At 45.5% G+C, this 26,903-nt stretch overlaps 10 non-coding genes and 2 pseudogenes across 10 annotated transcripts; all 12 read left to right on the top strand.

Moving 5' to 3' along the window:
• Positions 1–611: 611 nt before the first annotated feature.
• Positions 612–802, top strand: LOC141214385 (U2 spliceosomal RNA). Its single transcript, XR_012283642.1, has one exon. It is a non-coding gene; the product is annotated as a U2 spliceosomal RNA (small nuclear RNA).
• A 6,117-nt stretch (positions 803–6,919) lies between these two features.
• Positions 6,920–7,099, top strand: LOC141214379 (U2 spliceosomal RNA; annotated as a pseudogene).
• A 1,115-nt stretch (positions 7,100–8,214) lies between these two features.
• LOC141214374 (U2 spliceosomal RNA) lies at positions 8,215–8,405 on the top strand. Its single transcript, XR_012283634.1, has one exon. It is a non-coding gene; the product is annotated as a U2 spliceosomal RNA (small nuclear RNA).
• A 1,115-nt stretch (positions 8,406–9,520) lies between these two features.
• On the top strand, positions 9,521–9,711 carry LOC141214296 (U2 spliceosomal RNA). The gene has a single exon (XR_012283562.1). It is a non-coding gene; the product is annotated as a U2 spliceosomal RNA (small nuclear RNA).
• A 1,115-nt stretch (positions 9,712–10,826) lies between these two features.
• LOC141214363 (U2 spliceosomal RNA) lies at positions 10,827–11,017 on the top strand. Its single transcript, XR_012283628.1, has one exon. It is a non-coding gene; the product is annotated as a U2 spliceosomal RNA (small nuclear RNA).
• A 1,115-nt stretch (positions 11,018–12,132) lies between these two features.
• On the top strand, positions 12,133–12,323 carry LOC141214351 (U2 spliceosomal RNA). The gene has a single exon (XR_012283617.1). It is a non-coding gene; the product is annotated as a U2 spliceosomal RNA (small nuclear RNA).
• A 2,767-nt stretch (positions 12,324–15,090) lies between these two features.
• LOC141214390 (U2 spliceosomal RNA) lies at positions 15,091–15,170 on the top strand (annotated as a pseudogene).
• Positions 15,171–20,732: 5,562 nt separating this feature from the next.
• On the top strand, positions 20,733–20,925 carry LOC141214346 (U2 spliceosomal RNA). Its single transcript, XR_012283612.1, has one exon. It is a non-coding gene; the product is annotated as a U2 spliceosomal RNA (small nuclear RNA).
• Positions 20,926–22,040: 1,115 nt separating this feature from the next.
• Positions 22,041–22,231, top strand: LOC141214340 (U2 spliceosomal RNA). Its single transcript, XR_012283606.1, has one exon. It is a non-coding gene; the product is annotated as a U2 spliceosomal RNA (small nuclear RNA).
• Positions 22,232–23,349: 1,118 nt separating this feature from the next.
• Positions 23,350–23,540, top strand: LOC141214329 (U2 spliceosomal RNA). The gene has a single exon (XR_012283595.1). It is a non-coding gene; the product is annotated as a U2 spliceosomal RNA (small nuclear RNA).
• Positions 23,541–24,655: 1,115 nt separating this feature from the next.
• LOC141214318 (U2 spliceosomal RNA) lies at positions 24,656–24,846 on the top strand. The gene has a single exon (XR_012283584.1). It is a non-coding gene; the product is annotated as a U2 spliceosomal RNA (small nuclear RNA).
• A 1,115-nt stretch (positions 24,847–25,961) lies between these two features.
• Positions 25,962–26,152, top strand: LOC141214418 (U2 spliceosomal RNA). Its single transcript, XR_012283647.1, has one exon. It is a non-coding gene; the product is annotated as a U2 spliceosomal RNA (small nuclear RNA).
• Positions 26,153–26,903: the final 751 nt, after the last annotated feature.

Genomic DNA, 26,903 nt, shown 5'->3' with positions numbered 1-26,903 from the left:
CTGGAACACTGACTTCTTTCATTTAATGCCTGCAGACTATAAAAGAGAACCCAACCCAAAAAGTTTGGTTGATTAGTCTGTGGCATTCTGTTAAACTGTTGCTTATGGCGGTCTCTGTGAGCTTCTCAGCGACATTCAGCCAGCCAGGTATCCTGCCTGCAGTAGATGGAATGTGGCAATGGAACGCTGGCTGCGCGTGTCATAATAGGCTCTGAGCCTTTATATACCTGTGCACAGCAGCAGCCACCTTCAGTCTGCTGCTGGACAGCCAGCAGCAGCAGCAGCAGGAGAGGTATGTAATCAGGAGCCCTCCTGCTAAGGGTAGACAGCTGCTCGTTCCACCCCACCCCCCGCCTTAATTGGTTCTCCTCCCTTCCAACGGTGTTGAGGCGGGTGGGAACAGCAGGGGGTGAAGGTGCTGTGTTTAAAGAGGTGGAGTTATGCAGATCTAAAACGCGTGGATTGCAGCAGCAGCAAGCCGAAAAGTGCAGGCATGTAAGGGATCTAGAGGTTGACAACATGTCTTCTTAACGGGAGTCCAGGAGCTCATCTCCACAAATGGACTTTTCAGGATCCTTGGGTGGCTCCGTAGTTTGAAACCAATTCTGGTTATCGCTTCTCGGCCTTTTGGCTAAGATCAAGTGTAGTATCTGTTCTTATCAGTTTAATATCTGATACGTCCCCTATCTGGGGACCATATATTAAATGGATTTTTAGAACAGGGAGATGGAAAAAGAGCTTGCTCTGTCCACTCCACGCATTGACCTGGTATTGCAGTATCTCCAGGACCGGTGCACCCCTTCTTTAATGCAGTTTCTAAAATCAGAAAGAATTGAATTCAATGTTTTTTGTTCATTTTGCTTGTTTGTCGGATTTTGGGATGGACTCTTTGGCTTTGCTTTTCTTCTCCTCATTGGATTTTTCATGTTCAAAGTTGCAGAAGCCAGATTACAAGCTCATTTTGGTTCAACTTCAGCAACTGTGCATTGCATTGCCATGTAATGTGATGCAATGCTATCTTTCTAGCTCTCCCTTTTTACTTCCTTTTGGATAAACAGACATATTAGGCAAGCATTTTGGAGCTTTCACCTAAATAACTACAGGTGGTGAGATAAGCTGCACAATATAATTGACCTTTCAGTATATTGTTGCACACACACCATCTATTTAGCAAATGCCCTTGTTATCAACAGCAGCCTTTTAAACTCACCTGAGCTAACAGGTATGTGCGCTGGTTACTCTGCTGCGCTTAAAATTTCTTTTTTGGTTTGCTACAATGCCTTTTCTGAAACGTTGTCTCCTTCTGCTGGAACACTGACTTCTTTCATTTAATGCCTGCAGACTATAAAAGAGAACCCAACCCAAAAAGTTTGGTTGATTAGTCTGTGGCATTCTGTTAAACTGTTGCTTATGGCGGTCTCTGTGAGCTTCTCAGCGACATTCAGCCAGCCAGGTATCCTGCCTGCAGTAGATGGAATGTGGCAATGGAACGCTGGCTGCGCGTGTCATAATAGGCTCTGAGCCTTTATATACCTGTGCACAGCAGCAGCCACCTTCAGTCTGCTGCTGGACAGCCAGCAGCAGCAGCAGCAGCAGGAGAGGTATGTAATCAGGAGCCCTCCTGCTAAGGGTAGACAGCTGCTCGTTCCACCCCACCCCCCGCCTTAATTGGTTCTCCTCCCTTCCAATGGTGTTGAGGCGGGTGGGAACAGCAGGGGGTGAAGGTGCTCTGTTTAAAGAGGTGGAGTTATGCAGATCTAAAACGCGTGGATTGCAGCAGCAGCAAGCCGAAAAGTGCAGGCATGTAAGGGATCTAGAGGTTGACAACATGTCTTCTTAACGGGAGTCCAGGAGCTCATCTCCACAAATGGACTTTTCAGGATCCTTGGGTGGCTCCGTAGTTTGAAACCAATTCTGGTTATCGCTTCTCGGCCTTTTGGCACGATCCTTGTGATTGGTGTCAGGAGGCAGGTTCGTGATCACTGGAATTCTTTCTCGGCCTTTTCCGATTATAACTGCTGCTATTGGGAAGGAAGGAAGGTGTTTCTCGTACCTTTCGGCGTGGAAGGAATTCTGGATCGTGGAGGAGGATTTCTTCAGGACTGGAGTTCTGGACGCTGCTGAACAGAAGGGATCGAGTCTGGTGCTGTTATTTTTGGACGTCATCGGGCTTTCTTTTGAATTTTCTCTGTGTGGAAATGGAGATGAATTTGGATCAGGACGATGCCTACATGAAGGACACCATCCGGTTTGTGGTGAGTGTGGAATTTAGGCAAGTTAAAAACTTGGACTTTTTGTACAGGAAAGTCTTTACTCCTATCTTGCATATCAGCAAGGATGATTACTTTTGTGTTCAGTCATTTTCTAACAGAGGAGTACACGATGTGACTTTGAGAGGTGCTGGTGTATGTGAGAGGGTTTTTTCCAGTTTTAGATATGCTGCAGCCTGTGAGCATAGTGAGGTATTGGAAGGAATTTCAGCCACGCCTCGCTTTCAATTTGATCAAAGGATGCTAACAATACATATGTATAACCCTTTCATATCTGATGAGCAAGTGACTTCATACTTAAGAAGGTTTTGCTCCGTATTAATTATGAAAAAACGTTGTACGACTGGTTTTGGGGCCTGGAACGGCAAGAGACTGTATCAGGTCGTTTTTAAAAAGGACCCGTCAGTGGAGGGGGGTGTCTTAAGACCCCCACCAGTCGTGTTCATAAATAGAGATAGAGGCTTTTTGTTTTTTTCTAATATGCCACCATATTGTAAACGATGTCGGAAATATGGCCATATGGATGAAAATTGCGCCCCTTGTGAAGTATGTTCTGGCCCGGTTCATCAGGCGAGAGAGTGCCCAATGCAAGCCAGGCAAACATCTGAGGCTGATGCTGAAGATAAACAAGGGGATGGTGGGCAGATGGAGGATGGAGGATCAGAAAGTTCTTCTAATGTGGCGCAGGAAGTAGAGGTTCTGGCACCTCTAAGTAATAGAGAAAAAAGAGAAGAGAGGAAGAAAGCTGAAGAAAAGAAGAAAGAAGAAAGGAAGAAGGAAGAAAAGAAGAAGGAAGTAAAGAAGAAGGAAGAAAAGAAGAAGGAAGACAAGAAGAAGGAAGACAAGAAGAAAGAAGATAAAAAGAAAGAAGGAGAGAGGAAAGAAGATGGAAGAGAGGAAGGAACATTGGAAGAGGAAAAGGAGGGGCAACAAGGTATTGTGGATACAGTTGCTGCTCTGGCGGTATTATCAGAGATGTCGTCAGGGATTCCTTGTGCCCAGGAAAATATGGACTTAAGTTCAAAATCTTTGAAAAGGAGTACATGGGAAGAAGAGCAACAGGAGATCATGGAGGACTTGGGTGGGAAAAAATCTCGTGGTGACGCGTCTTCTTTGTTTGGGGATGTATCTCCCTCAAGTTCTTCTGATCAAGAATCCTTAATTGTGGATGTGAAATCACCTTTGGTAGATGAGGGCGGAGGGATTAGCCCTGGGCCTATTACTAGAAGATGATTACTGTTGTATCCCTGAATGTTCAGGGGTTGAACAATTTATACAAACGCACTGCATTATATGATTTTTTGAATAATGAGAAATGCGATTTTATTTTTTTACAAGAATGTAATTTAGAAAGGAAAATGAGCTATGAATATTTACGTGGAATATGGAAGGGTAACATGGTTTTTTCTGGTGGGAATGAATTGAAAAGTGATGGGGTGGGTTTTTTGTGCTCTAGTGAGTGGGAGGTGGTGAAGTATGAGGAAATTTACCCTGGTCGTATTCTATGTGTAGAAGTAATGAGGGAGGGTAAAAGGGTGCGTTGTTTTAATATTTATGCTCATACTGAGAAAAATCAAAGATTACATTTATTCGAGATTTTACAGCTTTTTTTATCAGGTGCAGATCCGATTTTAATTGGTGGGGATTTTAACTGCCAGTTAAATAATGTACGGGATGGGTCGGTAACCTGCCTTAAGAACATAATTTCTGCCTTCAGTTTAAAGGATGCATGGGCTATGGATGGTAGTAAAAAAGAATTTGAAGTTACGTGGTCAAACAGAGGTTTTACGTCTAGGATTGATCACTTTTTTATGTCTGATTCTTTTAAATGTTCCTCTTTTAAGACAAGTATTAATCCTTTTTCGGATCATAAGTTATTGGGATGCACTTTAGCAATAGACCCTTGCGGTAAGAAAAAACCTTCGCATTGGAAACTGAATGTTTCTTTATTACAGGGGGAGAATTTTAAAGAAGACTTTAAGGTTTTTTATAATGAATTAAAACTTAACAAAAAGGGTTTTAAGTGTATTTTAGACTGGTGGGATTTTATGAAGGGTAAGATCAGAACCTTCTTTGTTAAATTGGGAAAGAGGAAAGCGTATGAGAAAAGGCAGTTTTATGATGCGTTAAATGCTAATTTGCAGTGTTATTATTATTTTCAAAACAATGGAGTTAATATGGACAGCAGTATTAGTGAGGTAAAGGAGAAAATTCAGAATGCACTAAAAGAGAAGGGAAAAGAAATCATCTTCAACTCTAGGGTAAAGGTCCTGGATGAGGATGAGAAATGCACTAAGTTTTTCTTTAAAAAAATATGTGGAAAAAAGGATTTTATTGAGGTCTTAGAGGGTGAGGTGAGCCCAGAAGGGAAAGCATTGCAGGCCAAAATGTTTTATGATGATCTGTTTTCTCGAAAAAAGATTGATGAATCATTGAAAAACCATTTTTTAGAGGTTCTGGATAAAGCTCTTAGTGAGGAAGAAAAATTACTTTTATCTAGGGAGTTTACTAAGGAGGAGATATTTAATACTATTTGCACTTTACAAAATCAGAAGACACCAGGTGTGGATGGCCTCCCTGTGGAGTTTTACAGGGTTGTGTGGGATATTATAGGGGAAGATTTTTATGAGTTGTTTTCAGAAGTGGAGTCCTCTTTTAATATTCCCAAGTCATGGGCAGAAGGCCTTATTGTTTTATTATATAAAAAAGGAGGAAAAGAACTGATTAAAAATTGGAGGCCTATTACGCTGCTAAATACAGACTATAAAGTATATGCAAAACTATTGGCCAATAGATTAAAGAGTGTGATAGGGTCGGTTATTGAGGTGGATCAGTCTTGTGCAGTCCCGAATCGTAAGATTACCGACACGCTAATCTTACTGAGAGATATAATATGGGATGTGGCTGATAGGAAGCAGGACTTGGCCCTTGTTTCCCTTGATTTTGAGGAGGCATATGATAGGGTTGCTCATGAGTTTTTATTTGCCGTTTTAAAAAAAATAGGATGTCCTGGTGTTTTTATTGAACGTATTAAATGTCTGTATAAGTTATGTTTTAGTAAGATTTCTATTAATGGTTTTTTATCGGAAAATATTAATATTAATTGTGGGGTTAAGCAGGGGTGCCCCCTGTCGCCTATACTTTTCATTTGTGCAATAGAACCCCTTTTAACTGCTTTTAGGAAAGATAAAGTTATTAATGGCTTTTTTATTCCTGGCAGTAGGAATGACCAAGTGAAGGTTTTAGCTTATATGGATGATGTGTCAGTTTTAGTGCGGGACATTAAGAGTCTTCATAGAGTTTTAAGGACAGTTGTGTGGTTTGGTGGAGCATCTGGTTTTAAAATAAATTTAGAAAAATCAGGTGTTTTAACTATGGGTAAATTTCTTTTAAATTCGGATTGCAAGCTGATGAGAGTAATGGAAATTAAAGTTTTAGGGGTATTTTTTACAGAGACATGTGGGAATGTGAGGAATTGGGAGTCCCTGCTTGAAAGGGTAAGGAAAAAGATTGATTTTTGGAACTTGAGAAGTTTAACAATGGAAGGCAAAATCTTGATAATAAAGCAGGTCTTACTTCCGATAATTTTATACATTTCAACTGTTTTTATACCTCCTATTAATGTAATGAAAAAGATAATTAAGTTATGTTTTAATTTCCTATGGAAGTCAAAAATGGAAAGGGTAAAAAGGGAAGAGTTGTACAAAATTAAAGGGAAAGGAGGGAAAGGCTTCCCAGACATCAGAACCTTCATTTATGCCAAGTATTTAGCTAATTGCATATGCACTTTATTAGGACCAGTTTCTAGGCTGAAAACCTTTTTAACATACAATTTGGGTTTTTTTATTAGCAAATACAAATGGTTACAAATGCATTTGGATCGGCCATATAAGTTTATGCCATCTGGGAATTATATTATTTTAGAAAGAATTCTGAGGGATTTTAAATTAATGAATATGGATCTTAAAATACTTGGAAATCATAAGAACATTTTAAAAGTCTTAGAAAGCAGGGTGATAGCTAGTCCGGTAGAGCGATTTTCCGATAATGTTGTAGATAAAATTTGGATTAATGCAAATTTTAAGTGTTTGACTAATGAACACAAGGACTTAATATGGTGTAGTATTAAAGACTGTCTGCCAACTCGAGATTTCCAATATAGAAGAGGATTGGTACGGTTTGAAAAATGCCCAAGACGTAAATGTGCTGCTGGCGAAACAGCTATGCACATTTTTTGGAACTGTTGTTATGCGCAATTAGTATGGAGAAAGATTAGTAATTTAGTTAAAGCTCTAAGTGGTGTTAATTTTCTAGATTTTAATAGAATTTTTTACGGGTTGGGTGTCAAGGATGAAGTGTTCAAGGTTGTATGGATAATTTTATCTTGTGTGAAAATGGCGCTTTGGAAAACTCGGAATATTTTGATTTTTAAACATAAGGAAGTATCGGTACAAGAATGTATTAAGTTATGCCTAAGTTATATGTTTTTATATTTCTGGAGAGATAAGGTGTTGTTTGGTGATAAAAAAGCTAATGAAATTTGGAAGCAAAAAGATTGGAATGTACTTATCTTGTGATGTTCTTGTTGCACCATATGTACCCCCCTGTAAAAAATGGAAATTCTAAAGTTAAAATGAAAATAAACTGAAATATGGAAAAAAAAAAAAAAAAAAAAATCTGTTCTTATCAGTTTAATATCTGATACGTCCCCTATCTGGGGACCATATATTAAATGGATTTTTAGAACAGGGAGATGGAAAAAGAGCTTGCTCTGTCCACTCCACGCATTGACCTGGTATTGCAGTATCTCCAGGACCGGTGCACCCCTTCTTTAATGCAGTTTCTAAAATCAGAAAGAATTGAATTCAATGTTTTTTGTTCATTTTGCTTGTTTGTCGGATTTTGGGATGGACTCTTTGGCTTTGCTTTTCTTCTCCTCATTGGATTTTTCATGTTCAAAGTTGCAGAAGCCAGATTACAAGCTCATTTTGGTTCAACTTCAGCAACTGTGCATTGCATTGCCATGTAATGTGATGCAATGCTATCTTTCTAGCTCTCCCTTTTTACTTCCTTTTGGATAAACAGACATATTAGGCAAGCATTTTGGAGCTTTCACCTAAATAACTACAGGTGGTGAGATAAGCTGCACAATATAATTGACCTTTCAGTATATTGTTGCACACACACCATCTATTTAGCAAATGCCCTTGTTATCAACAGCAGCCTTTTAAACTCACCTGAGCTAACAGGTATGTGCGCTGGTTACTCTGCTGCGCTTAAAATTTCTTTTTTGGTTTGCTTTAATGCCTTTTCTGAAACGTTGTCTCCTTCTGCTGGAACACTGACTTCTTTCATTTAATGCCTGCAGACTATAAAAGAGAACCCAACCCAAAAAGTTTGGTTGATTAGTCTGTGGCATTCTGTTAAACTGTTGCTTATGGCGGTCTCTGTGAGCTTCTCAGCGACATTCAGCCAGCCAGGTATCCTGCCTGCAGTAGATGGAATGTGGCAATGGAACGCTGGCTGCGCATGTCATAATAGGCTCTGAGCCTTTATATACCTGTGCACAGCAGCAGCCACCTTCAGTCTGCTGCTGGACAGCCAGCAGCAGCAGCAGCAGGAGAGGTATGTAATCAGGAGCCCTCCTGCTAAGGGTAGACAGCTGCTCGTTCCACCCCACCCCCCGCCTTAATTGGTTCTCCTCCCTTCCAACGGTGTTGAGGCGGGTGGGAACAGCAGGGGGTGAAGGTGCTGTGTTTAAAGAGGTGGAGTTATGCAGATCTAAAACGCGTGGATTGCAGCAGCAGCAAGCCGAAAAGTGCAGGCATGTAAGGGATCTAGAGGTTGACAACATGTCTTCTTAACGGGAGTCCAGGAGCTCATCTCCACAAATGGACTTTTCAGGATCCTTGGGTGGCTCCGTAGTTTGAAACCAATTCTGGTTATCGCTTCTCGGCCTTTTGGCTAAGATCAAGTGTAGTATCTGTTCTTATCAGTTTAATATCTGATACGTCCCCTATCTGGGGACCATATATTAAATGGATTTTTAGAACAGGGAGATGGAAAAAGAGCTTGCTCTGTCCACTCCACGCATTGACCTGGTATTGCAGTATCTCCAGGACCGGTGCACCCCTTCTTTAATGCAGTTTCTAAAATCAGAAAGAATTGAATTCAATGTTTTTTGTTCATTTTGCTTGTTTGTCGGATTTTGGGATGGACTCTTTGGCTTTGCTTTTCTTCTCCTCATTGGATTTTTCATGTTCAAAGTTGCAGAAGCCAGATTACAAGCTCATTTTGGTTCAACTTCAGCAACTGTGCATTGCATTGCCATGTAATGTGATGCAATGCTATCTTTCTAGCTCTCCCTTTTTACTTCCTTTTGGATAAACAGACATATTAGGCAAGCATTTTGGAGCTTTCACCTAAATAACTACAGGTGGTGAGATAAGCTGCACAATATAATTGACCTTTCAGTATATTGTTGCACACACACCATCTATTTAGCAAATGCCCTTGTTATCAACAGCAGCCTTTTAAACTCACCTGAGCTAACAGGTATGTGCGCTGGTTACTCTGCTGCGCTTAAAATTTCTTTTTTGGTTTGCTACAATGCCTTTTCTGAAACGTTGTCTCCTTCTGCTGGAACACTGACTTCTTTCATTTAATGCCTGCAGACTATAAAAGAGAACCCAACCCAAAAAGTTTGGTTGATTAGTCTGTGGCATTCTGTTAAACTGTTGCTTATGGCGGTCTCTATGAGCTTCTCAGCGACATTCAGCCAGCCAGGTATCCTGCCTGCAGTAGATGGAATGTAACAATGGAACGCTGGCTGCGCGTGTCATAATAGGCTCTGAGCCTTTATATACCTGTGCACAGCAGCAGCCACCTTCAGTCTGCTGCTGGACAGCCAGCAGCAGCAGCAGCAGGAGAGGTATGTAATCAGGAGCCCTCCTGCTAAGGGTAGACAGCTGCTCGTTCCACCCCACCCCCCGCCTTAATTGGTTCTCCTCCCTTCCAACGGTGTTGAGGCGGGTGGGAACAGCAGGGGGTGAAGGTGCTGTGTTTAAAGAGGTGGAGTTATGCAGATCTAAAACGCGTGGATTGCAGCAGCAGCAAGCCGAAAAGTGCAGGCATGTAAGGGATCTAGAGGTTGACAACATGTCTTCTTAACGGGAGTCCAGGAGCTCATCTCCACAAATGGACTTTTCAGGATCCTTGGGTGGCTCCGTAGTTTGAAACCAATTCTGGTTATCGCTTCTCGGCCTTTTGGCTAAGATCAAGTGTAGTATCTGTTCTTATCAGTTTAATATCTGATACGTCCCCTATCTGGGGACCATATATTAAATGGATTTTTAGAACAGGGAGATGGAAAAAGAGCTTGCTCTGTCCACTCCATGCATTGACCTGGTATTGCAGTATCTCCAGGACCGGTGCACCCCTTCTTTAATGCAGTTTCTAAAATCAGAAAGAATTGAATTCAATGTTTTTTGTTCATTTTGCTTGTTTGTCGGATTTTGGGATGGACTCTTTGGCTTTGCTTTTCTTCTCCTCATTGGATTTTTCATGTTCAAAGTTGCAGAAGCCAGATTACAAGCTCATTTTGGTTCAACTTCAGCAACTGTGCATTGCATTGCCATGTAATGTGATGCAATGCTATCTTTCTAGCTCTCCCTTTTTACTTCCTTTTGGATAAACAGACATATTAGGCAAGCATTTTGGAGCTTTCACCTAAATAACTACAGGTGGTGAGATAAGCTGCACAATATAATTGACCTTTCAGTATATTGTTGCACACACACCATCTATTTAGCAAATGCCCTTGTTATCAACAGCAGCCTTTTAAACTCACCTGAGCTAACAGGTATGTGCGCTGGTTACTCTGCTGCGCTTAAAATTTCTTTTTTGGTTTGCTACAATGCCTTTTCTGAAACGTTGTCTCCTTCTGCTGGAACACTGACTTCTTTCATTTAATGCCTGCAGACTATAAAAGAGAACCCAACCCAAAAAGTTTGGTTGATTAGTCTGTGGCATTCTGTTAAACTGTTGCTTATGGCGGTCTCTGTGAGCTTCTCAGCGACATTCAGCCAGCCAGGTATCCTGCCTGCAGTAGATGGAATGTGGCAATGGAACGCTGGCTGCGCGTGTCATAATAGGCTCTGAGCCTTTATATACCTGTGCACAGCAGCAGCCACCTTCAGTCTGCTGCTGGACAGCCAGCAGCAGCAGCAGCAGGAGAGGTATGTAATCAGGAGCCCTCCTGCTAAGGGTAGACAGCTGCTCGTTCCACCCCACCCCCCGCCTTAATTGGTTCTCCTCCCTTCCAACGGTGTTGAGGCGGGTGGGAACAGCAGGGGGTGAAGGTGCTGTGTTTAAAGAGGTGGAGTTATGCAGATCTAAAACGCGTGGATTGCAGCAGCAGCAAGCCGAAAAGTGCAGGCATGTAAGGGATCTAGAGGTTGACAACATGTCTTCTTAACGGGAGTCCAGGAGCTCATCTCCACAAATGGACTTTTCAGGATCCTTGGGTGGCTCCGTAGTTTGAAACCAATTCTGGTTATCGCTTCTCGGCCTTTTGGCTAAGATCAAGTGTAGTATCTGTTCTTATCAGTTTAATATCTGATACGTCCCCTATCTGGGGACCATATATTAAATGGATTTTTAGAACAGGGAGATGGAAAAAGAGCTTGCTCTGTCCACTCCACGCATTGACCTGGTATTGCAGTATCTCCAGGACCGGTGCACCCCTTCTTTAATGCAGTTTCTAAAATCAGAAAGAATTGAATTCAATGTTTTTTGTTCATTTTGCTTGTTTGTCGGATTTTGGGATGGACTCTTTGGCTTTGCTTTTCTTCTCCTCATTGGATTTTTCATGTTCAAAGTTGCAGAAGCCAGATTACAAGCTCATTTTGGTTCAACTTCAGCAACTGTGCATTGCATTGCCATGTAATGTGATGCAATGCTATCTTTCTAGCTCTCCCTTTTTACTTCCTTTTGGATAAACAGACATATTAGGCAAGCATTTTGGAGCTTTCACCTAAATAACTACAGGTGGTGAGATAAGCTGCACAATATAATTGACCTTTCAGTATATTGTTGCACACACACCATCTATTTAGCAAATGCCCTTGTTATCAACAGCAGCCTTTTAAACTCACCTGAGCTAACAGGTATGTGCGCTGGTTACTCTGCTGCGCTTAAAATTTCTTTTTTGGTTTGCTACAATGCCTTTTCTGAAACGTTGTCTCCTTCTGCTGGAACACTGACTTCTTTCATTTAATGCCTGCAGACTATAAAAGAGAACCCAACCCAAAAAGTTTGGTTGATTAGTCTGTGGCATTCTGTTAAACTGTTGCTTATGGCGGTCTCTGTGAGCTTCTCAGCGACATTCAGCCAGCCAGGTATCCTGCCTGCAGTAGATGGAATGTGGCAATGGAACGCTGGCTGCGCGTGTCATAATAGGCTCTGAGCCTTTATATACCTGTGCACAGCAGCAGCCACCTTCAGTCTGCTGCTGGACAGCCAGCAGCAGCAGCAGCAGGAGAGGTATGTAATCAGGAGCCCTCCTGCTAAGGGTAGACAGCTGCTCGTTCCACCCCACCCCCCGCCTTAATTGGTTCTCCTCCCTTCCAACGGTGTTGAGGCGGGTGGGAACAGCAGGGGGTGAAGGTGCTGTGTTTAAAGAGGTGGAGTTATGCAGATCTAAAACGCGTGGATTGCAGCAGCAGCAAGCCGAAAAGTGCAGGCATGTAAGGGATCTAGAGGTTGACAACATGTCTTCTTAACGGGAGTCCAGGAGCTCATCTCCACAAATGGACTTTTCAGGATCCTTGGGTGGCTCCGTAGTTTGAAACCAATTCTGGTTATCGCTTCTCGGCCTTTTGGCTAAGATCAAGTGTAGTATCTGTTCTTATCAGTTTAATATCTGATACGTCCCCTATCTGGGGACCATATATTAAATGGATTTTTAGAACAGGGAGATGGAAAAAGAGCTTGCTCTGTCCACTCCACGCATTGACCTGGTATTGCAGTATCTCCAGGACCGGTGCACCCCTTCTTTAATGCAGTTTCTAAAATCAGAAAGAATTGAATTCAATGTTTTTTGTTCATTTTGCTTGTTTGTCGGATTTTGGGATGGACTCTTTGGCTTTGCTTTTCTTCTCCTCATTGGATTTTTCATGTTCAAAGTTGCAGAAGCCAGATTACAAGCTCATTTTGGTTCAACTTCAGCAACTGTGCATTGCATTGCCATGTAATGTGATGCAATGCTATCTTTCTAGCTCTCCCTTTTTACTTCCTTTTGGATAAACAGACATATTAGGCAAGCATTTTGGAGCTTTCACCTAAATAACTATAGGTGGTGAGATAAGCTGCACAATATAATTGACCTTTCAGTATACAGTTATATGAAAAAGTTTGGTCACCCCTATTAATCTTAAGCTTAATGTTTTATAAAAATTGGTGTTTTTGCAACAGCTATTTCAGTTTGATATATGTAATAACTGTTGGAAACAGTAATGTTTCTGCCTTGAAATGAGGTTTATTGTACTAACAGAAAATGTGCAATCTGCATTCAAACAAAATTTGACAGGTGCATAAGTATGGGCACCCTTATCATTTTCTTGTTTTAAGTACTCCTACCTACTTTTTACTGACTTACTAAAGCACTTTTTTGGGTTTTGTAACCTCATTGAGCTTTGAACTTCATAGCCAGGTGTATGCAATCATGAGAAAAGCTACTTAAAGTGGCCACTTGCAAGTTTTTCTCCTGTTTGAATCTCCTCTGAAGAGTGGCATCATGGGCTCCTCAAAACGACTGTCAAATGATCTGAAAACAAAGATTATTCAACATAGTTGTTCAGGGGAAGGATACAAAAAGCTGTCTCAGAGATTTAACCTGTCAGTTTCCACTGTGAGGAACATAGTAAGGAAATGGAAGAACACAGGGAAAGTTCTTGTTAAGGCCAGAAGTGGCAGGCCAAGAAAAACATCAGAAAGGCAGAGAAGAAGAATGGTGAGATCAGTCAAGGACAATCCTCAGACCACCTCCAGAGAGCTGCAGCATCAACTTGCTGCAGATGGTGTCACTGTGCATCGGTCAACTATACAACGCACTTTGCACAAGGAGAAGCTGTATGGGAGAGTGATGCGAAAGAAGCCGTTTCTGCAAGCATGCCACAAACAGAGTCGGCTGAGGTATGCAAAAGCACATTTGGAGAAGCCAATTTCTTTTTGGAAGAAGGTCCTGTGGACTGATGAAACCAAGATTGAGTTGTTTGGTCATACAAAAAGGCGTTATGCATGGCGGCAAAAAAACACAGCATTCCAAGAAAAACACTTGCTACCCACAGTAAAATTTTGTGGAGGTTCCATCATGCTTTGGGGCTGTGTGGCCAATGCCGGCACCGGGAATCTTGTTAAAGTTGAGGGACGCATGGATTCCACTCAGTATCAGCAGATTCTTGACAATAATGTTCAAGAATCAGTGATAAAGTTGAAGTTACGCAGGGGATGGATCTTTCAGCGAGACAATGATCCAAAACACCGCTCCAAATCTACTCAGGCATTCATGTAGAGGAGCAATTACAATGTTCTGGAATCGCCATCCCAGTCCCCAGACATGAATATCATTGAACATCTGGGGGATCATTTGAAGAGGGCTGTCCATGCTCGGCGACCATCAAACTTAACTGAACTGGAATTGTTTTGTAAAGAGGAATGGTCAAAAATACCTTCATCCAGGATCCAGGAACTCATTAAAAGCTACAGGAAGCGACGAGAGGCTGTTATTTTTGCAAAAGGAGGATCTACTAAATATTAATGTCACTTTTCTGGTGAGGTGCCCATACTTATGCACCTGTCAAATTTTGTTTGAATGCAGAGTGCACATTTTCTGTTAGTACAATAAACCTCATTTCAAGGCAGAAACATTACTGTGTCCAACAGTTATTACATATATCAAACTGAAATAGCTGTTGCAAAAACACCAATTTTTATAAAACATTAAGCTTAAGATTAATAGGGGTGCCCAAACTTTTTCATATAACTGTATTGTTGCACACACACCATCTATTTAGCAAATGCCCTTGTTATCAACAGCAGCCTTTTAAACTCACCTGAGCTAACAGGTATGTGCGCTGGTTACTCTGCTGCGCTTAAAATTTCTTTTTTGGTTTGCTACAATGCCTTTTCTGAAACGTTGTCTCCTTCTGCTGGAACACTGACTTCTTTCATTTAATGCCTGCAGACTATAAAAGAGAACCCAACCCAAAAAGTTTGGTTGATTAGTCTGTGGCATTCTGTTAAACTGTTGCTTATGGCGGTCTCTGTGAGCTTCTCAGCGACATTCAGCCAGCCAGGTATCCTGCCTGCAGTAGATGGAATGTGGCAATGGAACGCTGGCTGCGCGTGTCATAATAGGCTCTGAGCCTTTATATACCTGTGCACAGCAGCAGCCACCTTCAGTCTGCTGCTGGACAGCCAGCAGCAGCAGCAGCAGGAGAGGTATGTAATCAGGAGCCCTCCTGCTAAGGGTAGACAGCTGCTCGTTCCACCCCACCCCCCGCCTTAATTGGTTCTCCTCCCTTCCAACGGTGTTGAGGCGGGTGGGAACAGCAGGGGGTGAAGGTGCTGTGTTTAAAGAGGTGGAGTTATGCAGATCTAAAACGCGTGGATTGCAGCAGCAGCAAGCCGAAAAGTGCAGGCATGTAAGGGATCTAGAGGTTGACAACATGTCTTCTTAACGGGAGTCCAGGAGCTCATCTCCACAAATGGACTTTTCAGGATCCTTGGGTGGCTCCGTAGTTTGAAACCAATTCTGGTTATCGCTTCTCGGCCTTTTGGCTAAGATCAAGTGTAGTATCTGTTCTTTTAAGAACACAAGAGCTACGATCTACACTTGATGAGAGCGATCGAACTCGGAAGGAGAAGAGCTTCGGAGCCCAGCTGACATCAGAGAACGAAGGCGGATATCGGTGGGAGGAAGAAGCTCTAAAGAATCCAGAAGAAGACGAAGACTCGGAGAAGAATCGGGCTGTCCTGTGGAATCTTCGAGGAAGAAAATCATCGAGACAAAGACCTTTCGGGGAATTTGTCCAGAACACGACGGGAGAAGAATCTCCATAGCTCCACCCATTCCGGGAAGAGTTCCAGATCCAGCTCCAAGAAGTAACTGCAGGAGGAAAGCCATGGCAAGCGCTGCGAGGAAGGCCGAAAAGAAGAGCCTGGAGCTGGGGACAGCCAGGAGGGCCCAGCCAGGAGCCGATTCTGACCCCAAGGACTCTGCCTCCACGACTGGCCAGCAGAAGGGACCCCAGAAGCCCCGCCACGAAGCTCCAGCCCTGGAGCCATGGATGCGGCAGACGGTGGCCCTGAAGCTGAAGGAAGTGGATGGGAGGGTGCCGGACATGTCCTCGGACGTGTTCTGCCAGAAGATGCTGCTGGATCGAGGCTTCTCCAGGTCGGACACCCTCAGCATCCAGACCTTCTTGACGGGGATCTTCTTCGTCACCTTCGCCACTGTGAACACCTGCAGGAGGTTCTGGGAAATGGTAAGCGCAAAAGGACCGGATAATTCTTTCTCTGCCTTTACAGGTAGCTGCCCTATCCAGAGGGATGAAAGGAGGAACACGGTCTCCATGCGCAACCCGCACACCCCAGGCCAAGACATCTGTACCTTCCTGAGACGCTTCTGTTTGGTTGTGAAGGAACCCTCTCACATCCTGAATGGACTCGGCTTCTGGACAGGTAAGTGGTCGGTGACCGTTAGACTTCACAGGGACCTGGCGTACTCAGACGGACTTCGGCACCTGCCCCCGACATTCTCCCTGGGCAACTCCTACGGCCTCATCTATTACCCGGACATGCCGCGGAACTGCAGGAGATGCGGCAAGAACGGCCACGAGATGAAGGACTGCAAGGAGGATGCCTGCAGGATTTGTCGAGTGACGGGACACAGCTCGAAGGACTGCCCGAAGAAGACGTCCTGCAACCTGTGTGGGCTGGCGGCTCATCTGTACAAGGATTGCCCCAGGCGTGAGAGATCCTGGGCATCGGTGGTTGCGACGACCCCAGCTACGGAGGACAAGGCCCCGACGACCAGGCCTGTGAAGGTCAAGGACGCGACGACCAAGGCCCCAGCGGCCAAGGCCGAGACGACCAAGGCCAAAGCGGTCAAGGAGTCGGTGGCCAAAGCCCCAGCGACGGTCCCAGCAGCTCCGAAGCAGAAGAAAAAGTCAAAGGAGGGTAAGAGTTCTGTCACCCCTCTCTCGATCCCTCCCCCTGCCACCCCCGTCCAATCCCCCCCCACCCCGGCCACCCCTGCTGAGGATTCCACTTCCTCTTCCTCCTTCCCCTACTCCTCAGCAGGTGTCCTTTCCCCTGCCCCGGCAGCCACTCTCCCTCCCCAGACCATGGTAGCGGTGGAATTAACCTTTCCTCCACCCGCCGCTATCTATTCCGAGGAGGATTTTCCCCTTCTTGTCTCCCCAGTTCCAACCCGGGGAAAGAGGAAGGTGGAGGACAGCCCTGCTACTGAATCCTCCAAAAAGAAGATTCTGGATTTCGTAGGCGAAAAGGAGGATACCCTCCCTGAGCCAGAAGAGATGGAGCACATGGTTGAGACCCTGGTGGCCGAGCCAGAAGAGGAGGAACTGGTGGTCGCCGAGATTGAGGCCGCGCTGCTTGACCAGATGGAGGAAGAGGGCCTGCTGGTGATCCCGTCACCAGCAGTCAACACCGACGAGGGACCACCCGACCGGAGTGGTAACTAAGGTGTATTGCCTGCGCTAACTTTTTCTTTTTTCCCTACATGATGGCTAATATTAACTTATTTTCCATTAATGTCAGGAGCATCAAGGACAAGTTCAGATGTCAGACTATTTATGCCTTCCTTACTTCCCAGTTGTGTGATGTTTATATGTTGCAGGAATGTTCCCTTCCCTCCTCTAGGTCCTTCAAACATCTGGCCAGGGAGTGGTCCCACGGTCCATCCTACTGGTCCGGTGGGGGTGACTGCAAGTCTGCGGGGGTCGCAATTCTGATCAGGGGGGGCGCATTCACGCTTGAGTCCGTCCAGGAGCTCATCTGCGGCAGGGCTCTTGTTGTAGATGGCAACTGGGCGGGGGAACCTGTCAGGTTCATCAACGTGTATGCGTCCCCACTGAAGAATGAGCGTTTGGAGCTTTTCCAGACCCTGCGGCTTCAGCTTGCCACCACCAGGACCTTAGTGATGGCCGGGGATTTCAACTGCCCCATCGAGGAGGACGGTCGTAGTTCTGGCACATCTGCCAAGTTGGACATCACGTCCAAGCTGCTCATCGAGATGGTAACCGAGGCCTCTCTTCAGGACGTGGTGGGCTCCATGGGGAGAGGCTCCACGAACTATTCGTGGAGCCGACCCGATGGCTCACTCCGCTCCAGGATTGACTTTGTGTTCACCTCTCGGGCAGTCAGGCAGAGTAGGCACTCGATGGTCTCCTGCTTCTTCTCCGACCACAGAGCCATTCACTTACAAGGTGTCCTCGGCGACGGTTTTCCGTCCGGCCCCGGCTCCTGGAAGCTGAATTGTGCTCTGCTGGCTCAGGATGAAGTCGTGGAGGAGCTGAGAGCAGCCTACGCAATGTGGCAGTCCTACAAGGGTAGCTTCCAAACAGTCTCTGATTGGTGGGAATATGTTAAACTTGAGTTTCGCTGTTTCTTTCAGGCCAAGGGTCGACAACAGGAGTGTGAGAAGAGGAGGGACTTCAGAGGGCTGCAGTGCGAGCTGCGGTCGCTGCAGGACCTTCTTCACTGCGGCTGGGACGTGAGGGAGGAGCTGGAGGAGACCAAGAAGAGCCTGAAAAGGCACTTTGAGGAGGAGTCCAAGCGAATCATCTTCCGTTCCAAAGTGGAGAATCTGGAGAAGGGTGAGAAATGTAACTCATTCTTTTTCAGGAAACTTCATGCCGGTCACACGCCCCTGAACGAGCTGCGAGACGAGAGCGGAAACATGCGACGTGGGAAGGAGGACGTGATGAGGGTCGTCAGCGACTTCTACAGCGAACTCTACTCCCACAAGACTACCGACCCCGACGCTGCTGATAAGTTCCTGTCAGGTATCACTAACCATCTTGATCCTGCAGGCACGGCAGCCTTGGACAAACCTCTGATGGTGGGCGAATTGCTCTCTGCCGCTAAATCCTTTAGGACCGGCAGGACCCCGGGCAGTGATGGTCTTCCAGCGGAGCTCTATGTAGCGCTGGGAGACCTCATCTGTCCGGACCTGTTGGACCTGTACGAGGAGATGGTGGTGGAGGGTAGAATGCCTCCATCTTTGAGGGAAGGAATGGTCACGATCCTGTACAAGCGGAAGGGAGAGAGGTGCGACCTGAGGAATTGGCGTCCCATCACTCTGCTCAACGTGGACTACAAGATCCTGGCCAAGACGATGGCGACACGACTTAAGACGGTCATCGGACGGATCATCCACCCGGACCAGACCTGCGGCATCCCTGGACGTCGCATCGCAGACAGCCTCGCTCTCGTGCGGGACACGGTCGAGTACATCAAGGTCCGCCGCGCACACGCGGCCCTGGTCTCCTTGGATCAGGAGAAGGCCTTCGACCGGGTTTCCCACGAGTTCATGGGCCGAGCTCTGCACCGGTTAGGTTTGGGTAACATGTTTTGTTCGTATGTCCGTCTGATGTATTTTGATATCCACAGCTCGGTGTTGGTGAACGGCTGGAAGACTGACCCCTTCCCTGTCCTCTCTGGGGTCAGACAAGGCTGCCCTCTATCACCTCTTCTTTTTGTTTGTGTTATAGAACTCTTCGCAGAGGCTATCCGGCAGAATGGAGAGATCAGAGGGATCACCGCACCGGGTCCGGGACGACACGAGGTCAAGTGCTCGCTCTACATGGACGACGTCACCGTCTTCTGCGCTGATCGTGGTTCAGTCGACGCCCTCGTCCAGACGTGTGAGAGGTTCGGCCGGGCTTCAGGGGCCAAAGTCAACTGCAGGAAGTCGGAAGCCATGCTCTTCGGGGATTGGCAGCCGGCCTCCTCCGCCCCCTTCCCCTTCAACATTCAACCGGATTTCCTCAAGGTGCTGGGAGTCTGGTTCGGGAAGGAAGGAGCGGCCCTCAAGTCCTGGCAAGAACGCTTGGCCAAGGTGAAGCAACGGATCGGACTCTGGAGCCTCAGACACCTCACTTGTGAGGGTAAGGTACTCGTCCTGCGTAATGAGGTCCTGCCCGTCTTGCAGTACACGGCGCAGGCCTGGCCCCCACACGTCACTGTGTGCAGGGCCATTACCAGGACAGTGTTTCACTTTGTCTGGGGATCCAAGATGGACAGAGTCAGGCGGGCCGTCATGTACAAGGAGCCTCGCAAGGGTGGGAAGGGCGTTCCAGATATCCCCACCCTCCTGCGATCCTCTTTTGTGTGTGATTGTGTCCGCCGGACTTTGCAAGTCAAGAATGGCTCCGCGGGCAGGTCCATGTCTCGCTTCTTCCTGCTTCCTCTTTGGAGGCGACTCGGCTGGGACAAGTGGGACAGCTCCTTCCCCTACAACTGGACGACGCCATGGTTCTACGGAGACGTCGTTCGATTTGTGGGGGAGCATCAACTGGAGGGACTCAAGCCCGACTTGTGGAAGCCCAAAACTATCCACAAGCTAATCAGAGCCAAGGATGACGTGGAGAACATCACAGGACTTCACCAGGACACGCTGGAGACTGTGTGGACAAATGTGTCGTCTGACAGGCTGACCAACGGGCACAAGGACTTGTCGTGGATGGCGATTCAGGGCGGACTGCCCGTCCGGTCATTCATGCATGCCCGGAACCTGTGCAAGACCCGGTACTGCCCAAGGTGCCCCTTCGTGGAGGAAACATCTTTGCACACTTTTTGGGACTGCGGATTTGCACAGCGCCTATTGACTGCACTTGAGGACGACCTGAGGAACTCTGTCCCCAGGGCGAGCCTATCGCACCATTCTGTGCTTTACGGACTCTTCCCTGGGGTTCATACCGTCGGAGCCATCCAGGAGGCTTGGCGCCTTATGAACTGCTTCAAGGATGCCGTTTGGGTCGCCAGGAACCGGCTCATCTTGAGGAGGGAGAGGATGTCCATCCAGGACTGCCGCAGGCTGATCCACAGCCTGCTCAGAGACTATTCCATCATGGACGGTCCGGAGGACGAGGACGAGGACTAAACCCCTCCTCCCCCTCTCCCCTTATGTGTCTTGTCTTTCAATAAAGCTTCGGGCCTGTGATTTTCCCCTCCCCATCCACTTTTTCCCAATCCCCATCCCTTATCACGGTTCGTCGTACTGTATTGATTGACATGCTTTTTCTTTCAGATTGAGTGTTTTGTGTAGCATAGGGGTGTGATGTGTCTAGTTAGTGCGTCGTATCCTCATGCTATGTAAATATGATGTAGAATTCTGTGTGTACTGGGCTGCGGCACTGTACACTGTCTGTTAACTTATTTTTTGTGCTAATAAAAGATATATTCAATCAAAAAATCTGTTCTTATCAGTTTAATATCTGATACGTCCCCTATCTGGGGACCATATATTAAATGGATTTTTAGAACAGGGAGATGGAAAAAGAGCTTGCTCTGTCCACTCCACGCATTGACCTGGTATTGCAGTATCTCCAGGACCGGTGCACCCCTTCTTTAATGCAGTTTCTAAAATCAGAAAGAATTGAATTCAATGTTTTTTGTTCATTTTGCTTGTTTGTCGGATTTTGGGATGGACTCTTTGGCTTTGCTTTTCTTCTCCTCATTGGATTTTTCATGTTCAAAGTTGCAGAAGCCAGATTACAAGCTCATTTTGGTTCAACTTCAGCAACTGTGCATTGCATTGCCATGTAATGTGATGCAATGCTATCTTTCTAGCTCTCCCTTTTTACTTCCTTTTGGATAAACAGACATATTAGGCAAGCATTTTGGAGCTTTCACCTAAATAACTACAGGTGGTGAGATAAGCTGCACAATATAATTGACCTTTCAGTATATTGTTGCACACACACCATCTATTTAGCAAATGCCCTTGTTATCAACAGCAGCCTTTTAAACTCACCTGAGCTAACAGGTATGTGCGCTGGTTACTCTGCTGCGCTTAAAATTTCTTTTTTGGTTTGCTACAATGCCTTTTCTGAAACGTTGTCTCCTTCTGCTGGAACACTGACTTCTTTCATTTAATGCCTGCAGACTATAAAAGAGAACCCAACCCAAAAAGTTTGGTTGATTAGTCTGTGGCATTCTGTTAAACTGTTGCTTATGGCGGTCTCTGTGAGCTTCTCAGCGACATTCAGCCAGCCAGGCATCCTGCCTGCAGTAGATGGAATGTGGCAATGGAACGCTGGCTGCGCGTGTCATAATAGGCTCTGAGCCTTTATATACCTGTGCACAGCAGCAGCCACCTTCAGTCTGCTGCTGGACAGCCAGCAGCAGCAGCAGCAGGAGAGGTATGTAATCAGGAGCCCTCCTGCTAAGGGTAGACAGCTGCTCGTTCCACCCCACCCCCCGCCTTAATTGGTTCTCCTCCCTTCCAACGGTGTTGAGGCGGGTGGGAACAGCAGGGGGTGAAGGTGCTGTGTCTAAAGAGGTGGAGTTATGCAGATCTAAAACGCGTGGATTGCAGCAGCAGCAAGCCGAAAAGTGCAGGCATGTAAGGGATCTAGAGGTTGACAACATGTCTTCTTAACGGGAGTCCAGGAGCTCATCTCCACAAATGGACTTTTCAGGATCCTTGGGTGGCTCCGTAGTTTGAAACCAATTCTGATTATCGCTTCTCGGCCTTTTGGCTAAGATCAAGTGTAGTATCTGTTCTTATCAGTTTAATATCTGATACGTCCCCTATCTGGGGACCATATATTAAATGGATTTTTAGAACAGGGAGATGGAAAAAGAGCTTGCTCTGTCCACTCCACGCATTGACCTGGTATTGCAGTATCTCCAGGACCGGTGCACCCCTTCTTTAATGCAGTTTCTAAAATCAGAAAGAATTGAATTCAATGTTTTTTGTTCATTTTGCTTGTTTGTCGGATTTTGGGATGGACTCTTTGGCTTTGCTTTTCTTCTCCTCATTGGATTTTTCATGTTCAAAGTTGCAGAAGCCAGATTACAAGCTCATTTTGGTTCAACTTCAGCAACTGTGCATTGCATTGCCATGTAATGTGATGCAATGCTATCTTTCTAGCTCTCCCTTTTTACTTCCTTTTGGATAAACAGACATATTAGGCAAGCATTTTGGAGCTTTCACCTAAATAACTACAGGTGGTGAGATAAGCTGCACAATATAATTGACCTTTCAGTATATTGTTGCACACACACCATCTATTTAGCAAATGCCCTTGTTATCAACAGCAGCCTTTTAAACTCACCTGAGCTAACAGGTATGTGCGCTGGTTACTCTGCTGCGCTTAAAATTTCTTTTTTGGTTTGCTACAATGCCTTTTCTGAAACGTTGTCTCCTTCTGCTGGAACACTGACTTCTTTCATTTAATGCCTGCAGACTATAAAAGAGAACCCAACCCAAAAAGTTTGGTTGATTAGTCTGTGGCATTCTGTTAAACTGTTGCTTATGGCGGTCTCTGTGAGCTTCTCAGCGACATTCAGCCAGCCAGGTATCCTGCCTGCAGTAGATGGAATGTGGCAATGGAACGCTGGCTGCGCGTGTCATAATAGGCTCTGAGCCTTTATATACCTGTGCACAGCAGCAGCCACCTTCAGTCTGCTGCTGGACAGCCAGCAGCAGCAGCAGCAGGAGAGGTATGTAATCAGGAGCCCTCCTGCTAAGGGTAGACAGCTGCTCGTTCCACCCCACCCCCCGCCTTAATTGGTTCTCCTCCCTTCCAACGGTGTTGAGGCGGGTGGGAACAGCAGGGGGTGAAGGTGCTGTGTTTAAAGAGGTGGAGTTATGCAGATCTAAAACGCGTGGATTGCAGCAGCAGCAGCAAGCCGAAAAGTGCAGGCATGTAAGGGATCTAGAGGTTGACAACATGTCTTCTTAACGGGAGTCCAGGAGCTCATCTCCACAAATGGACTTTTCAGGATCCTTGGGTGGCTCCGTAGTTTGAAACCAATTCTGGTTATCGCTTCTCGGCCTTTTGGCTAAGATCAAGTGTAGTATCTGTTCTTATCAGTTTAATATCTGATACGTCCCCTATCTGGGGACCATATATTAAATGGATTTTTAGAACAGGGAGATGGAAAAAGAGCTTGCTCTGTCCACTCCACGCATTGACCTGGTATTGCAGTATCTCCAGGACCGGTGCACCCCTTCTTTAATGCAGTTTCTAAAATCAGAAAGAATTGAATTCAATGTTTTTTGTTCATTTTGCTTGTTTGTCGGATTTTGGGATGGACTCTTTGGCTTTGCTTTTCTTCTCCTCATTGGATTTTTCATGTTCAAAGTTGCAGAAGCCAGATTACAAGCTCATTTTGGTTCAACTTCAGCAACTGTGCATTGCATTGCCATGTAATGTGATGCAATGCTATCTTTCTAGCTCTCCCTTTTTACTTCCTTTTGGATAAACAGACATATTAGGCAAGCATTTTGGAGCTTTCACCTAAATAACTACAGGTGGTGAGATAAGCTGCACAATATAATTGACCTTTCAGTATATTGTTGCACACACACCATCTATTTAGCAAATGCCCTTGTTATCAACAGCAGCCTTTTAAACTCACCTGAGCTAACAGGTATGTGCGCTGGTTACTCTGCTGCGCTTAAAATTTCTTTTTTGGTTTGCTACAATGCCTTTTCTGAAACGTTGTCTCCTTCTGCTGGAACACTGACTTCTTTCATTTAATGCCTGCAGACTATAAAAGAGAACCCAACCCAAAAAGTTTGGTTGATTAGTCTGTGGCATTCTGTTAAACTGTTGCTTATGGCGGTCTCTGTGAGCTTCTCAGCGACATTCAGCCAGCCAGGTATCCTGCCTGCAGTAGATGGAATGTGGCAATGGAACGCTGGCTGCGCGTGTCATAATAGGCTCTGAGCCTTTATATACCTGTGCACAGCAGCAGCCACCTTCAGTCTGCTGCTGGACAGCCAGCAGCAGCAGCAGCAGGAGAGGTATGTAATCAGGAGCCCTCCTGCTAAGGGTAGACAGCTGCTCGTTCCACCCCACCCCCCGCCTTAATTGGTTCTCCTCCCTTCCAACGGTGTTGAGGCGGGTGGGAACAGCAGGGGGTGAAGGTGCTGTGTTTAAAGAGGTGGAGTTATGCAGATCTAAAACGCGTGGATTGCAGCAGCAGCAAGCCGAAAAGTGCAGGCATGTAAGGGATCTAGAGGTTGACAACATGTCTTCTTAACGGGAGTCCAGGAGCTCATCTCCACAAATGGACTTTTCAGGATCCTTGGGTGGCTCCGTAGTTTGAAACCAATTCTGGTTATCGCTTCTCGGCCTTTTGGCTAAGATCAAGTGTAGTATCTGTTCTTATCAGTTTAATATCTGATACGTCCCCTATCTGGGGACCATATATTAAATGGATTTTTAGAACAGGGAGATGGAAAAAGAGCTTGCTCTGTCCACTCCACGCATTGACCTGGTATTGCAGTATCTCCAGGACCGGTGCACCCCTTCTTTAATGCAGTTTCTAAAATCAGAAAGAATTGAATTCAATGTTTTTTGTTCATTTTGCTTGTTTGTCGGATTTTGGGATGGACTCTTTGGCTTTGCTTTTCTTCTCCTCATTGGATTTTTCATGTTCAAAGTTGCAGAAGCCAGATTACAAGCTCATTTTGGTTCAACTTCAGCAACTGTGCATTGCATTGCCATGTAATGTGATGCAATGCTATCTTTCTAGCTCTCCCTTTTTACTTCCTTTTGGATAAACAGACATATTAGGCAAGCATTTTGGAGCTTTCACCTAAATAACTACAGGTGGTGAGATAAGCTGCACAATATAATTGACCTTTCAGTATATTGTTGCACACACACCATCTATTTAGCAAATGCCCTTGTTATCAACAGCAGCCTTTTAAACTCACCTGAGCTAACAGGTATGTGCGCTGGTTACTCTACTGCGCTTAAAATTTCTTTTTTGGTTTGCTACAATGCCTTTTCTGAAACGTTGTCTCCTTCTGCTGGAACACTGACTTCTTTCATTTAATGCCTGCAGACTATAAAAGAGAACCCAACCCAAAAAGTTTGGTTGATTAGTCTGTGGCATTCTGTTAAACTGTTGCTTATGGCGGTCTCTGTGAGCTTCTCAGCGACATTCAGCCAGCCAGGTATCCTGCCTGCAGTAGATGGAATGTGGCAATGGAACGCTGGCTGCGCGTGTCATAATAGGCTCTGAGCCTTTATATACCTGTGCACAGCAGCAGCCACCTTCAGTCTGCTGCTGGACAGCCAGCAGCAGCAGCAGCAGGAGAGGTATGTAATCAGGAGCCCTCCTGCTAAGGGTAGACAGCTGCTCGTTCTACCCCACCCCCCGCCTTAATTGGTTCTCCTCCCTTCCAACGGTGTTGAGGCGGGTGGGAACAGCAGGGGGTGAAGGTGCTGTGTTTAAAGAGGTGGAGTTATGCAGATCTAAAACGCGTGGATTGCAGCAGCAGCAAGCCGAAAAGTGCAGGCATGTAAGGGATCTAGAGGTTGACAACATGTCTTCTTAACGGGAGTCCAGGAGCTCATCTCCACAAATGGACTTTTCAGGATCCTTGGGTGGCTCCGTAGTTTGAAACCAATTCTGGTTATCGCTTCTCGGCCTTTTGGCTAAGATCAAGTGTAGTATCTGTTCTTATCAGTTTAATATCTGATATGTCCCCTATCTGGGGACCATATATTAAATGGATTTTTAGAACAGGGAGATGGAAAAAGAGCTTGCTCTGTCCACTCCACGCATTGACCTGGTATTGCAGTATCTCCAGGACCGGTGCACCCCTTCTTTAATGCAGTTTCTAAAATCAGAAAGAATTGAATTCAATGTTTTTTGTTCATTTTGCTTGTTTGTCGGATTTTGGGATGGACTCTTTGGCTTTGCTTTTCTTCTCCTCATTGGATTTTTCATGTTCAAAGTTGCAGAAGCCAGATTACAAGCTCATTTTGGTTCAACTTCAGCAACTGTGCATTGCATTGCCATGTAATGTGACGCAATGCTATCTTTCTAGCTCTCCCTTTTTACTTCCTTTTGGATAAACAGACATATTAGGCAAGCATTTTGGAGCTTTCACCTAAATAACTACAGGTGGTGAGATAAGCTGCACAATATAATTGACCTTTCAGTATATTGTTGCACACACACCATCTATTTAGCAAATGCCCTTGTTATCAACAGCAGCCTTTTAAACTCACCTGAGCTAACAGGTATGTGCGCTGGTTACTCTGCTGCGCTTAAAATTTCTTTTTTGGTTTGCTACAATGCCTTTTCTGAAACGTTGTCTCCTTCTGCTGGAACACTGACTTCTTTCATTTAATGCCTGCAGACTATAAAAGAGATCCCAACCCAAAAAGTTTGGTTGATTAGTCTGTGGCATTCTGTTAAACTGTTGCTTATGGCGGTCTCTGTGAGCTTCTCAGCGACATTCAGCCAGCCAGGTATCCTGCCTGCAGTAGATGGAATGTGGCAATGGAACGCTGGCTGCGCGTGTCATAATAGGCTCTGAGCCTTTATATACCTGTGCACAGCAGCAGCCAC

The sequence above is a fragment of the Phyllobates terribilis genome, unplaced genomic scaffold (genome assembly GCF_046119375.1).
Source record: "Phyllobates terribilis strain yellow unplaced genomic scaffold, ASM4611937v1 Scaffold_217__1_contigs__length_3308461, whole genome shotgun sequence".
Taxonomy (NCBI): Eukaryota; Metazoa; Chordata; class Amphibia; order Anura; family Dendrobatidae; genus Phyllobates; species Phyllobates terribilis.
The sequence above is the reverse complement of the archived record's forward strand: the minus strand, read 5'-3'. Positions and strand labels throughout refer to the sequence as shown.